The sequence below is a fragment of the Podarcis filfolensis genome, assembly GCF_964270895.1.
Source record: "Podarcis filfolensis genome assembly, chromosome: 6".
NCBI classification, from domain to species: Eukaryota; Metazoa; Chordata; class Lepidosauria; order Squamata; family Lacertidae; genus Podarcis; species Podarcis filfolensis.
In genome coordinates this window covers 88325222-88336906 of record NC_139609.1, presented here as the reverse complement: position 1 = coordinate 88336906, position 11685 = coordinate 88325222, and the positions used below count along the sequence as shown (strand labels likewise).

The window sequence follows — 11685 nt, the reverse complement described above, 5'->3', positions numbered from 1 at the left end:
GCCAAGTGTCAGAATAGTAACGGATCTGTCAAGCTTCCCCATTACAAAGCCCTATTTCAAGCCATAAAAATCCCCCTTGGGCTGAAAATTGGCATACAAGCAAACTTGAAAGGAAGCCATTCTGTGGGGTTTGAATCATAAGAGTGCAAAGAAAATTGATTTAAAATGTTTGAGAGACTTTTTGTGCTCATATAGCTGTCAAAAATGAGACACACGCTTTAACATACCCCCCAAAGGGGGGCGGGTGCTAGCTTTTCTTGGTTTTTTTTTTTTTTGTTAAGTCCCCACTGAAAAAGTCAAAATAAAGATAGGGGGAAATGGTCAGACTGAAGAATCAGGGAAGATCAGCTCCAAATGCTCGGGATAGCTTAGCTGGTTGGAAGATGGTGCTGGTAACACCAAGGCTGCAGGCTCAATCCCTGCATGGGATATCTGCATATTTCTCCATTGCAGGGGGTTGGACTAGATGATCCTCAGGATCCCTTCCAACTCAACGATTCTATGTTTCTATGAAGAACATAAGAATACCCCTGGTGGATTAGGCCAAAGGACCATCTAGTCTAGCATCCTGTTCTCACAGTGGCCAATCAAATGTATCTAGGAAGTTTTAAATCTCCAGGAACATAAGGAGTGATGCCTGATGTCTACAGAGAAGTGATGTGGTGTTTGTCAGGGGGTCTTTGCTCTATCTGTGTCAGCGGAAGCAGGCTCAAAATCTTGTCGTTCTAGGGAGTTACCTTCTTAGGCTGGGGTGTTAAGAGGCCAGAAGAGGAGTCCATCTCTATCTCCTAAAAGGCAGCATCAGGTTTTCCCCCCTCCCTGTCTCTAGGAAGCTCACCAGAAGGACAAGAGCACAACAGTGCTCTCCCTCCCCACCTCTGAAACCGCAGGACACCTACGTGGTTTGGGTTCCCCAGCAGCAACCATATGCCACTGGTTGGACCCAATTTAGGGACCAGATGGGGAGTTTGGAGCCAACCTGAAACTGGAAAACGGTGGGTTGTCCTTCCAGACTAAGGAGCACCTTCAACGCTACGTGTTGCACCACTGTGTCTCAACTAGGATGCTTAGAGCAGGGCAGGCTCTTTCTTAACCAAAGTCAATGTGGGGTGGAACACTGGATTGACACCACAGCATATGGGGAAGGGGATGTAACCCTTTCTCCCTTGTTCTGCTTCCACCATCTCCTGGTGGCCCTGGGCATCTCCAGGTATGTCCCAGGAATTTTCTCTGTCTGAAACCTTGGAGAGCCACTGTCAGTCAGTGCAGGCAATACTGCACTGGATGGACTGAGTGGTTGGACTCAGTATAAGGAATCTTCCTATGTTCCTCTGCTATATCCTCCAGATATGTTATTTAGTTACTTAAAATTTCAGCTTTAGGAGCAAAGAGTAGTGTCGGGAAGAGGTGATCTTTTAATGGGGGGCGGGGACCAGAATGGGAAAGAAAGAGCAATCCCCTCCTTGCATGCTATAGCCCTGCACATTCCCCATCATGACCAAGCTCCACAGTTTTGGGGCCATTACAGAGAAGGCCCTCCTGCAACTCAGAGGGAGATGGCACTGTAAGAGCCTCTCCTGGAGATTGAAACATCTTGACTGGCACATGGGGGGGATGCACTCTTGTGGGTATGGGGGGGAGCTGTTTATGGCTTAAAACACAAAGTTGGGTAGCTTGAATTGGGCTCAGAATGAAATAAGCAACCAGTATAGCAGGATGGAGATTGTGCTTGTCAAAAGGCAGTGATGGCCATCAGCTTGGATGGCTTTAAAGGAGCAGGAACATCATTGGAGCAGCGTTTCCCAAACTTGAGTCTTCAGTTGCTTTTGGACAAAATTCCCATCATCCCTGACCACTGGTCCCACTAGCTAGGGATGATGGGAGTGGTCCAAAACAGCTAGAAACCCAAGTTTGGGGAACACTGCTTTAGAGAATTTGGCTATTAATGACTACTAACCCAGATGGCTATAATCTATCTCTACAGTCAGATGTGGTATGTTTCTGAATATCAGTTGCTGGTGGGCAGATTGCTGTTGCTTTCAGGTCCTGCTTGCATGCTTTCTATAGGCATCGGGTTGGCCACTGCAAGAAACAGGAGGCTGGACAACCTAGGCCATTGGCGTGATCCAGCAAGCACTTATTATGTAAGGTCAACATCAACCCAATGCCTACAGCCTCTCATTTCTCACCTCTCTTTATGCTATGATATTAAACCAAGGCTCTCCAAGTCAGAACGGGTTTCAGACATAACTAACTTGAAGAACTCTATTAGCCTTTGGCAATTTGAACTAGGATTAAACTATGTATACCTCAAACTTCAGCTGCAAGATGGATACATTTGTGTTGGTGTAAAATCTGTACGTGAGCAAGGTCATATGCCGTAGGGAACAGGAGCTATTGGAGTTCAAAGCCTGATTGTTCAAGGGCACTTAGAAATAAGATATCTGAGTTGTTTAAGGCAACCAAAGTATCAAATAATGTTGAGTGCCATATGAACATCAACTCATTCTGGGGCAATAAAGTGGACCTTTGGGAAATAAATAAACTGGTTAATTTATCACACAAAGAAGCGCTCTGGGTATTATCTAGTGTAATTTTCACACTGGTGAAGAGGATCATAAAACAAAAAGTGATTCAAACAACCCTTTGCGGCGTTTGGTTCATTTCCCTTCCCCTTGCAGAAATCAATACAAACTTTTGATTTACCTTGAATCTGCTCTCTCTCTCCAATGCACCTTGTGTGCATAACTCAAACATTCAAAAGCTTCGCATCTCTACAGAAGGCAAGGTAGGTGTTTGTGGCACTCCTTCCTAGCACGGCACACAGAGCGAAAAAAACACTTATGTTTACTCGTATTAATTTGAGTGCTGGTATTACCAGACAAGAAAAGATTATATTTGTGCTCTTTGTTTGCTTCTAATTTCTTTCAGTATTGAAAAGCGATTACCATACCAAAAAAAAGAAAAAAAGAAAAATCTCTTTGCAGTATGAATGCAAACAAGAGGTCAAGAAAGAGACAGAAAAAGCTCGTTGCACAGATGTGCTAGATTTTCTTCGTTGTCCCAGTTTGCATTCTCCAACTGGAAATCAAGCAGGGCTTGGAAGCTTGGCTGTATTAATTGCAGTATTGCTAAGTCATTCTGATAAGGGCACTTGGAGGGTATATGAGAGATGCCTCACTAGTGTTTTGGTAGCTGGACTATGGAATCTAAGAAGATAAGAACATAAGAAGAGCCTGCTGGATCAGGCCAATGGCCCATCTAGTGTCGCATCCTGTTCTCAGAGTGGCCACCCAGATGCCTGTGGGAAACCCGAAAGCATGGCCTGAACATAAGGGCATCCTCCTCTTCTGTGGTTTCCAGCAACTGGTATTCAGAAGCATTACTGCCTCCAACCATGGACAAAGAATCTAAGACAATCTTTACACTGGATGCTGCTGATTTGAAACCAACATGTGCTATTGACATTGTCAGAGTTTGTATAGTGTGATAGCTTGCTATCCAAAATGTCAGGAGTCCAGTCCCCGGCTGATAACACAGTGAGCGTAGTTAATTTAAAAGGATGATTTATTGTCAAAACAAACAGATAACTTCGGACGGCTCTAACACAGCCTCCACCATCATCAATCATGATGACCCTTCTGAAAAATGCTTCCGGCAAGACCAGAAGCAGCTGAACTTTTGCTTCATACGTCTTTTGTTTTGCTTCCTATCTTGCAGCCCTCCCATTAGTCAAGACCTCGGTCTGAGGGGGTTAGCTCCCTTCTCTTCCCCATTCTCTGAGAGGCTGTCTCTTAACTCTTTCCCACCTTTTTGTGCTTCTGGCGAGTGTTGACTAGTTCCCGTTTGCTCTCCGCCATTCCCTTATCAGCCGGCATTCCAAGGGGCAGGGGAGTTGGCACTAGCCAATGCTCATCCTGCATGGCAGTTAACCCTCTCTGTTCCTGACTGCTTTCTTCAATTGGCAGCAACCCTTCCGTGGAAGCTGGCTGCAGACCTTCCCTGGAAGCTGGCTCATTCATGACGCAAAATAACTCATAATCAAAGTATGCTCACTAAAACTGATAAAGTGAAGTTACTTACATCTTTTGATTTCACTTTGTCTGCTCTAAGATTGGATATTGCAGGTATCAGCCATAGTTTCCTCATTCTTCCCCTAACCTTGAGCTACAAGCCAAGTTGGAGAAAAACTCCTATCTCCTACTCCTCCAATTCCTAGTTGTTGCTGTGGCATCACCAGTGGCAGGCAGGCAAGGAAGTCTTTCTCACTTTCTTTGGAGTTTGGACATGTTTTCAAGGTGTCCAACATCCATAACTAGGGACATCAGATTACTTGGGGAAATCTCACTTTCCAGGGTTCCTGGAGCATAAGATACTGCTGTAGCCATGTTTCAAATGCTATGAAGGAAAAGGGGAAAGATAGAGATAGAGATAGAGATAGAGATCTATGACTATAGCAGCAGCCAGAGAAGTGCATTTAGGAACTCATGGAGAGAAGACTGGAGTTTCAGACTCCATCAAACTTTGGATCATGTCATAGTGAACATGATGAAATCTGAATAAGCATTGGGATTAATCAAATACAAATCACTCAATTTGCTGAAACCAATCCTGTTCTGAATTGGGAGTGTGGGGTGTTCATCACCTATCACTGAGTGTCCTAAAATCCATTACTGCATTAAGATGGCAAAGCCACATCTGTCAGAAATCAGACAAGAGTTTCACAGACAGCAAATTATATGCTTCATTCACCTCCCAAAGCTCAAAGACTTGAGGTTGGGGAAAACATTTGTCCTAAAAATTCAAGTTCTTTTTCATTATTCTGAAAGACTACCTGTGAAGAGTCTTGATCCAATTAGCATAATTAGCATAATCCAATATAATCAATGTCATTTGAAATTTATGTTGTTGTTTTTTAATGATATACAGTGAACTTTACCAGTGAACTGGATGCTCTGTTATTTCCAGAGGGGAAATGGTGTATGTGTTAACCATCACTTTAAAATATGCCAACATTATAAATGTGTACATTTCACTACTCAGGAGCAGGTGGAAGGAGAGAGAAAGAGGACGAGACCCACAAAGTTTATAGCTGTTAAAACTGCAGAAATATCACACATCCTACAAGCTAAGCTGCTGCTTTTCCCGAGAGCTGTCAAACAACCATTACATGGTGGGTTTAATTAAGGAAAATAAATGATAAACTATTCCAAATTTCAGAATATATTTCTCGCTTGAAAACTCTAAAATAACAACAGTATGTGTTTGTGTGCTCATGCACTTGTGTGTTTATGGGGAAAGCGAAAACACAAAATTAATCATCTTCAACTTGGAAAGAAAAGATGAGCAGCACCGTATCTATCTGACAGCCAACATCTGTAATGATTATGAACTGGCTTATTAATTACTAATACTGTGATGAGACCCAAGGCGCCATCGATCCGCTGCATCCAGAAAGTTCGCTTGCAGAAGGAATGAATCTTAAGGTGCTTAACTGTTGCACCTGCAGACATTTAATTATTACGCAAGGTAAATCATTGCAAGAACAACATTTAATTTCAGGGTTAGTTTATTTACTTGAAAACCACTGGGCATCCCAACACAAAGCCCACTAGTTCTTACAACCCCATTGTCTATTAATAAACCAAATTTCCTAAGGAAAAGTGAACTTCAGAACTAACCACGACCTCAGATGCCACATGTTTCTGTTTAATGTTCCCAATGCTGCTGTGTTATGGGCTATAAATGAATGGTGAGGGTTGTGGTTTAGAGGGAAAGTTCATGCTGCAATAAGGCAGTGATGATGGTGATAACAAGTGGTACCCAACCAGGGCATCCTTTTAGCACAAGGATTTCCACTTGAGCAATGGTACTTGTCCCTCTCCTCCCCTCAAATGTGCCTCACACCTAGAAAATCTGAAGTCCTGGCAGGGAGGGGAATAGGAAAAATCCCTCCTCCCCCAAAACCAATCAAACCAATCTCCCCCTGTTTTTTTCCTTGAAGCTCCCCCCCTAAAAAAAAAAAACCTGAAGAAATTAAAGGCTAGTGAAATATTTTCTTTTAGAATGATGAACAATTTTTTTAAGGCCAGGTCTTCATATATTTACTCCCCATTAAATGATTTCTAAAACTGTGTAACAGGAAGACATGACTGAATAACTCCTCGAAAGATTCCATCAATGGTGTCTCCGGAAAAAATTACACATCACTTGGGAAGACAGGTGAACTAATACCAGTGTACTGGAAGAAACAAAGATAAGTAATGATTCTTCAACATCAACTTTGTTGGTCTGGTCATGTTGTTCGGTTGCCTGATTATTGTCTTCCAAAGCAACTACTCTATTCCAAACTTCAAAATGGAAAGTTTAATGCTGGTGGTCAACAAAAGAGGTTCAAAGACTCTCTCAAGGCAAATATTAAGAAATGTAGTATAAACACCAACAACTGGGAGGTGCTGGCCTGCGAGTGCTCCAGTTGGAGAACAGCCTTTACCAAAGGTGTCATGGGTTTTGAAGACACTTGAACTCAGGACGCAAGGGAGAAATGTGCTAAGAGGAAGGCCCGCTTGGCAAATCCACATCGTGATCAATTCCCACCCAGAAACCAATGTCCCCACTGTGGAAGGACGTGTGGATCCAGAATTGGCCTCCACAGTCACTTACAGACTCGTTGTTAAAACCATGTTTGTGGAAGACAATCTTACTCAGCTATGAGTGATCACCAAAGAAGAAAATAGATAGATAGATGATAGATAGATTAGATAGATAGATAGATAGATAGATAGATAGATAGATAGATAGATAGATATAAATGATATAGCTATAGCTATAGATGGCATGAGGATTTCTCCTTTGGGGAAGGGGAACACACAGATCAGGCTTCACTCTTCTCTGTGGCTGTGCACCAGAGTTTTCCATGTTGGTGACACACTTTTTAGACATGTATCATTTCGCGACACAGTAATTCAGTTTTAGTAGCAAACTGGAAGTTAAACTAACCCCTTTCCAGCTCCAAGAGGAGTGTGGGGAGCATTCGCGTGACACACCTACACACTGCAGCCGACACACTAACGTGTCGTGACACACCGTTTGGAAAGCTCTGCATTATACCTTTACATCACAATTGAAGCATATTTCCCCCGTCAAAGAATTGTGGGGACTGCAGTTTGTTAAGCATTTCTGGGAAATGAAATTTTGTAAGGGATAAACTGCAGTTCCCATAATTTGTTGAGGAGGAAAATGTGCTTTGACTGTGCTTTAAGGGTATAGTCTCTCATTCTTTCTCTTGTTTAGGAATGGGCAAATCTGCCAGTTTTAGGTTCTTTCAGCTTCTCTTTTTTCTTTTTGCAGTTCTACATTAAAAAGAGAGACATCATGAAAATTCATCGTTTCAGTGCAAATTTCTCATAACATGCATATGCTTGTATATATTTTTGCCTGGTAGCTTGGCAAAGCAATTTCCATCAATTTAATGTATTTTTGTTATTTTCTCCTATACATGCATTTTAATGCACACTTTACTATGGCATATGAATTTTTGTATGTGCAATATGACTGGGGAACAGCACCTTGCGAAATTTCGAGAAGTGAGGATTTCATAGGATGCCTGTGATTCAGCTCTTGTGCCATTTTGAAAACTGAAAATTCACCAGGTTCTCCTTTACTCGCAGCCTGAATCAAATTCCCCCCAATCTCTCCTCTCTTTAGACAGAAATTAATCTCAGTGAAGGAAACAGTAACATTTCAAATAGCCTCGCTCTCTCAGGTGTCTCAGGACTGTCTCTTTTTATAGACTAACACAGCTGCTCTGCTAGAACACATCCCATAGGAATTATGATCTATACCGCTATGTATTTTGCATTCAAGGAATGATACAGAAACTGAAGGAGAGAGTGATGGCAGGGCATTGAACACAATGGGTTGTTTCGGGTCATCCAAGTTCCATTTCGGCGTCGCAAACGCTTAAGTGAAAGCCGGGCTGCTCCTGTTTGAAACCCTTTCTGTTCCTTCCGCAGACAATGTTGTGTGGAACATGTAAAAAGCTCAGAAACAAACACACATTTGTTACGCAGCAAGCTCTGAAGATCTCGTCCTGAATGCTTTGTAGATTATTCCTCAGCGTTTCTGGGAGGAAGCCAACACACACACACACACACACACACACACACACACAAACACATCAAAAACCCTGAACTGAACGCCAGAGATAAATAGCACCAAAAATCTGTTTATATTTCCAATCCATCCACCCTTTGCAGACGAAGCTCTGGGAGTCTCTTGTCAGTGATAGTACCATGTGTATGCATGAATCCATGATATACAAAGACACATCTTATGCATTATGAAGACACTATTTCTGTGCCATTTCGGCATCATTCGTATGCTATAGGAGACTCTTGTTCCTTGCAATCAGAGGGCCTGGTAAAAATGATACCACTATGCCATGTTTAATTAACAGAAAGTTAGCTTGTGGAGTATTTAATGCCACACCCTTTGGTGACTGACACTCAGGCCACATCTGCACTGTGCCTTTAAAGCTGTATCACACCACTTTGGCTTTCCGCAAAGAATCCTGGGAATTGTAGTGTTTTTTAAGGGTGCCACTCTCCTCAGAGAGCTACAATTCCCAGTGTGATTTTACAATCAATCTTCTCTTCCCAGGGAACTCTAAGCACTGCACTTCTCTGAAGGGAATACAGGTCTCTTAACACCTTTGAGCACCCCTAACAAAGCAACAGTTATGGGACAGAGATGGCTTTGGTCACCTTGGTGGATAACTTATGTCAGGAACAATGTGTGTCCCTGTTCGTTCTTCTGGAACTCTTGGTGGCTTTCTTGCTTCACTGGGATGGGACTTGGAGGTATTTATAATGGGATGCTGGTGGCACCATGGGTTAAACCACACAGCCTAGGACTTGCTGATCAGAAGGTCGGTGGTTCAAATCCCTGTGACGGGATGAGCTCCCGTTGCTCGGTCCCAGCTCCTGCCAACCTAGCAGTTCGAAAGCACATCAAAAAGTGCAAGCAGATAAATAGGTACCACTCTGGTGGGAAGGTAAACGCCGTTTCCGTGCGCTGCTCTGGTTTGCCAGAAGCGGCTTAGTCATGCTGGCCACATGACCCGGAAGCTGTACGCCGGCTCCCTCGGCCAATAAAGTGAGATGAGCGCCGCAACCCCAGAGTCGGTCACGACTGGACCTAATGGTCAGGGGTCTCTTTACCTTTATAGTGGGAGTACCGAGAAGGTGATGCTGGGGGACTTGTGTTCAATGCCTTGCCTTAGTCATTGGTCTGTGGGGTCCCTTAGGGTTCTGTTTTGTGTCCCCCCTCCGATATTTAACATTTACATGAAACTGCTGGGAGATGCTGTCCAGAGTTTTGAGGTTTGGTATCACCAGAATGCAGCTGACATGCAGCTCCCTTTCTCCCTTCCACCTATACCCAAAGAAGCTATCTGGGTTCTAAACCAGATTTTGTCATCAGTAATGGGCTGGATGAGTGTGAGCAAACTGAAACTTAATCCAGACAAAGCAGAGGTGCTTTTGGTCAGTCAGAAGGCAGAACAGGAAATAGGGCTTCAGCCTGTGCTGGGTGGAATAACACTCTACCTGAAGACACAGGTTTGCAGTTTGAGGACACAGCCCTGAGCGTGGATGCCCAGGTCTCTGTGGTGGGGCACAGCCAAAGCTGCACCCATTCCTTGAGATGCCTGATTTGGCCACAGTGACCAATGCCTTAGTTACACCCTGTTTTTTTAAAAAAATATTATTATGATGATTATCATTATTTTATTTGTTTCCCGCCCTCCCTGGCCAAGGCCAGGCTCAGAGGAGCTAACATCATAAAAACAGGCCAGGGCCACTGCCAAAAAGGCCCTGGCTCTAGTCGAGGCCAGTCTAATTTCCCTGAGGCCCGGGATCTTCAAGGTGTTAGCAGACCGTAAGGTCCTCCATAGGGCATACCAGAAGAGGCGATCCCACAATGTGCTCTACATGGGGCTGCTACAGAAAAGGCCCTCTGCCTGGTTCCCTGTAGCTTTGCTTCTCGCAGTGAGGGAACTGCCAGAAGGCCCTCGGCACTGGACCTCAGTGTCCGGGCTGAACATTGGGGGTGGAGACTCTCCTTCAGGTATACTGGGCCGAGGCTGTTTAGGGCTTTAAAGGTCAACACCAACACTTTGAATCGTGCTCGGAAATGTACTGGGAGCCAATGTAAGTCTTTCAAGACTGGTGTTATGTGGTCTCGGCGGCCGCACCCAGTCACCAGTCTAGATTGCTTTTAATGGTGTCATCCCCCTGCACAATGCCTTGAGTCCCATCAGGGGAAAAGGTGGGATATAAATCAATCAATCAACTCCTGCGAGTCTTTGAGGAAAGCCACAACTGTTTAAAGTGTCATGATACTGCTTAAAATGTATAGTGTAGATGGGCCCTAGCTTAGATGGCTCTGGAACACAAACATTCATGGAAGGCTGTCAGTCTGTCATTGGTTATTGGGCAAGTTAGTTAAACAGAACACCCATGCAGAAACAACAGAACTATAAATACCAGATCCATCTGTCTGGCCAGAGAACCACTTCCTATGGGTTGCAAACAACAACAACTACAGCCCGCACTTCCACAGATGCACTTGCCATAAGGTCTCATGGTCCAGGTCATGTGACAGTTATACATGCCAACAGCAAACCTCCCTGCTGTATATACCTGCCAGCTGATCCAGTCATCTTGAGAGGAAACAGCTGGTTCCAGATGTCACTGCAGCCATCTGTAGCCCCCAACTATGCAGATAAATATTTGGGGCATGCTATGGAATAACTGTTATCCACAAGGAAGCTAGAGGAGGCTGAAGACCCTCCAAAACCACATAAAAGAACCCCTTATTAAAGCAACATTTAATATAGGACACAATGAGTACAGGATCAGTGGGTATCTTTAAACCTGTTTGCAAAAGAGCCTTTGGCTACAATCCAGGATGTTGCTAAACACGCTTAAGCCCCACTTATTTAAATGGGGCTTAAGCGTGTGTAACTGTGAACTGGATTGCAGCCTTTGTCAATAGCTAATGTTTACTGGATATATACGTCATTGGGTTCTAACCGTTGTGTGTTTGCAATCTTTGGAATGTGCATGGTACCATTAATGAGAAATCTTCCCCAAAGAGCTGAAATCTGAAAGGGGAGAAACCGAGTGTTTGCAGTTGCTTTATCTCTGTATTTATGCAATCTTTTTTATGATGCTGTTTCTGGCTTCCTCCACAGTGATGGGTGAGGGAGGGGGGAGGGGAAAAAAAGACAAATCTGCAACAGAAAATAAAACACAGGACCTTTGTCATCCTTGGCATGTAGCAAATTTGTGTTTGATTTTGAGCTTCTAAACATTTCAGAGGCATCGCTCCGGAAATAAATGAAAATGGCATGTACAACAGGAATAGGTGTTTTCCCTATTGCTGTAGGCTATGATCCTAAACCCACTTAACTGGGGATAAGCGCCACTGAGTTCAACAGGACTTTCCAAGAGACATATATAAGATTGTGCTGTTAGGGAGCTTCATGCATTATTTCAATACTGCTTATACCAATCCCAGGACGCGGGTGGCGCTGTGGTCTAAACCACTGAGCCTCTTGGGCTTGCCGATCAGAAGGTCGGCGGTTCAAATCCCCGCAACGGGGTGAGCTCCCGTTGCTTG

The 11685-nt window shown here is 43.9% G+C and overlaps 1 protein-coding gene across 7 annotated transcripts in view; it reads right to left on the bottom strand.

The window, feature by feature from the left end:
- Positions 1–11685, bottom strand: part of CDH4 (cadherin 4) — an 806698-nt gene that overhangs the window by 416233 nt on the left and 378780 nt on the right. The window lies entirely within an intron of this gene.